Raw genomic sequence first — 3,562 nt, 5'->3', positions numbered from 1 at the left:
GTACCTGAAACAAACAACATAAATAACGATTACGTTTTTTAATTAATTAATTATTATATAATTATATATTTTATATATATATTTTAATAATTAATTTATTTAATAGCCAATTAGGTTGTTCAGATATTTATTTTCTTTTTTCAACAGTTAAGAAAAAAAAAAAATAAGAAGAAAACGATTTATTTATTTTCAAAATCCAAGCCGTCCCAAATGATTTCGTGAATCGTCAAATTTGATAAATCAGTCAATTTCAAAGTTATTTCTCGTCTTGTTATGCGACAATTAACATCCCTCATCCAGTGTCTTTATTTATCCCTAAATCCTTCATCAACTGGAAAATTTAAACGTAAGGTGCATCTTTCAAATCGAAATTCTTTAAAAGTAATTTCCATACTGACATTCATTCAACGTCTACTGTATTTTTATAAATGCTCTTACAATATTATACATTTATACTCAATTATTTATTCTTATTGCACATTGTTATTCCCACGGTCTATTTTTCTTCATTTCAATGCGATCTTAATAAAACGATTCATGTTTCTGATACTTATTTATCTTTTTTCATGATTTTTTTTCCATTGCACGTTTCATGTGTGTGTGTGTGTGTGTTGTGTGTGTATGTTTGTCTGCATATATGTATTTTTTAAATTGATAAGATAGATTATAATATTTTTTTCTTTTCGCGTTATTCCTAATTATTTATAATTGTCACCATCCTTTTCTTTTTTACGCGTGAAAAAATATAAATAATAAAAAGATAACGCAATACGATTTTTTTGATATATGTTTCACATAAATATGAATTATTTATATGGATTAAATAGCATAAATTTATTAAAGATATATACGTTTTTTTTACCTTTTTTTTTTACATTTAAAAGAATGTAAATAACATTAACGATTGGAATAACAACTGGAAATAAAATAAAATTATTTAATAGCGTGGAGATTATTTTGTAATTAAATATTGTAATAAATTTATTTTTTTATTAAGATAAAATCGTTGAGTTGTGTACGATATATAAATTATTTAAGATTATGTAATAATTATTAATAATACACTTCGATGTAATAATAATGATAATAAAAGGAAAGAATATTTGTACGCGCGAAAAGTTTCGAGTTTTAATAATAATCAAAATTTTTATTTTTATTCAAATAAAATGAGTTTGATGGAAACAAAATTCTTTCTATGTTGGGTTCATAATTTTTCGACCTATCTATCTATAATAAACTCTTATTATTAGAATAATTATTTCAGCGTATAATACTAATACTACCAATAATAATAATAATAATAATAATAATAATAATAATACAAGTAATGCTATGATAATATTACCGACAAAGTACGAAATGCCGGCATTCTATAGAATTCGTAGAAGAAATGTGAGAAATATGAATACATTTCCTAGATTGCCGGCTAGTTTTAGGCATTATCAACAATGCCTAGGTATTTTGTAGAATGCCGGTAACAATAATATTAAAACGAAGATTTCATAAAATAATTAATTGTTTATTTTTTATTATATCGATGATGCAAGAGTTTTTTTGCTATTTCACATACTGTAGCTTTGTGATTTTTTTTACGTTACGTCAGACTATGACGATAGTGTATCGAGTATTATTGATAATGTTTTTTTTTTATCTTTAGTTCTGTCATCATACATGCGAAATAGGCCAACTGTAATTAAAAATAATTTGCACTGGAATACGATAAATTTGTACGATCGGGTAAATCTTAATTGTTGATAAGCAAAAAAAAACAAAAACAACAAAAAATAAATAAATAAAACTAACTTTTTCTTTTTATATTTTATTTCGTCAAAATGTTCATAATTTTGAATAAACTCGATTATAAGTCACGTATGAATCATTTAGTTCATATTTACATTTTTTGTATAATATAAGAAAACAAAGAAAAAGGAAAACAAAACAAAAAAAAAAGTAAAATACATTTTTACGAGTCAATTAGTTGTTTATCACGTCTAAAAATAAAAAAAGTATTAATAAATGTATCACAGTCGTACTCGAATTCATCAAACTGTTGTTTATTAATTTTTGATAAACTCAATTATATAAACTACGAATGATTTAATATTAATATCATATCGTTTATGTGTAATATTTTAAGACTTTAGCGGATACATAATTCAAAAACAGATTGTTATGAAAAGACGATAGATGTATGTATATGATGTAAACTTTCTTATTGTTAATTAGTAGACTAGATTAAGATTATGCTATATAAAATACTGGAAAACGTTATATCATCTATTGACCAGTCCTAATCATCTCTGTTCTCGCTCACTCTCCCCACCCCCCTCTCTCTCGCTCTCTCTCTCGGTCTCTCTTTATCTTTCTGAACGACAAATCCAATCATTGTCATTAAAGTTTCCAAGCATATTCGATCATGGGAAGGATTAATCATTTCTTTCTATCGAAAAATATAAAAATGATCATTTACGTCATTATTATTGTGTTAATAATTAATACGAATGAATTGGACATATAAGAATTATCAAAATCACTTGTAAAACTAGACTTTTTGTTTTAATTGAAATAATAATAATAATAATGATAATAATAAGAATAATATTTTACGTATAAAGTATTTACAATTCGAGTATGAAGAAATAAAAGAAATATTATAAAATAAAAGGAAATATTTCTTTTATATAAATAAAGTTGCGTACGATATTAATTATTATAATTCATCCGACTTATGTTAGATAAGGAAGATTAATATAATTAATTTATAAAACGAGACCTTCACTCTAATTGTAATGGAAAAAAAACAAATATATTACAGAACACAATAAAATAAAATAAAATGAAATAAATATTACTTCTATCGTAATATCGAATGAACATGATATGTTATATAGTATAAATGAAAACAGTAAATAAAAATGTAAAAAAAAAAGAAGTAATAGTAATAACAAAAAAAGAAAAAACAAAAATAAAGGAAAATGATTTTATCAGTTATCGACATTGTCACTTTAGGGAATAAAAACACATCAAAAACGGTGAAAACTTTGAAAGCGTGTCCGCGTTTGTTTTTGACGTTCGTTTAATATAAATTTATACCTATCGTTGGTTGTACGAGACGGTTTTTCGTACTCGTATATACATACATACATACATACATAATACGCAACATTTGTTCGACGTTTACAATACAATGGCACGCATACTCCAATAAATGTAAATTGCATCGCTAGCAAATTTATCGCTATTGTTATTCACGCGATACTTTGTAAATGAAAAATTGTAAAGATGTAAATGCATACCTGTGCGCGCGCGCGCGCGCACACACATTTAAATATTTTAAAAATAATTCGAGCCGTGCTTATTTCGCTCGTCCTCGATTTTATTATTTTCGTTGCGAAATATCTCTAATAATAAAAAGAAAAAGAAAAAATAAAAAGAATAAAGAGAACGACGAGAGAAATATAAAAAGAATTCATTTCGCAAGTGCAATTTGCATTTTTCCTTTTCATTTAAGAAGAATTCAATGATATTCGATAACGTTCAATCGTGGAAGAAAAAAAAAAAA

The 3,562-nt window shown here is 24.8% G+C and overlaps 1 protein-coding gene across 1 annotated transcript in view; it reads right to left on the bottom strand.

The window, feature by feature from the left end:
• LOC122520005 overlaps positions 1-3,562 on the bottom strand; it is a gene marked incomplete in the record, with an annotated part of 154,703 nt that overhangs the window by 65,953 nt on the left and 85,188 nt on the right.

This window comes from Polistes fuscatus, unplaced genomic scaffold (genome assembly GCF_010416935.1).
Source record: "Polistes fuscatus isolate 324 unplaced genomic scaffold, CU_Pfus_HIC Scaffold3, whole genome shotgun sequence".
NCBI classification, from domain to species: Eukaryota; Metazoa; Arthropoda; class Insecta; order Hymenoptera; family Vespidae; genus Polistes; species Polistes fuscatus.
Note: the sequence above shows the minus strand (reverse complement) of the source record. Positions and strands in the feature narration are given on the sequence as shown.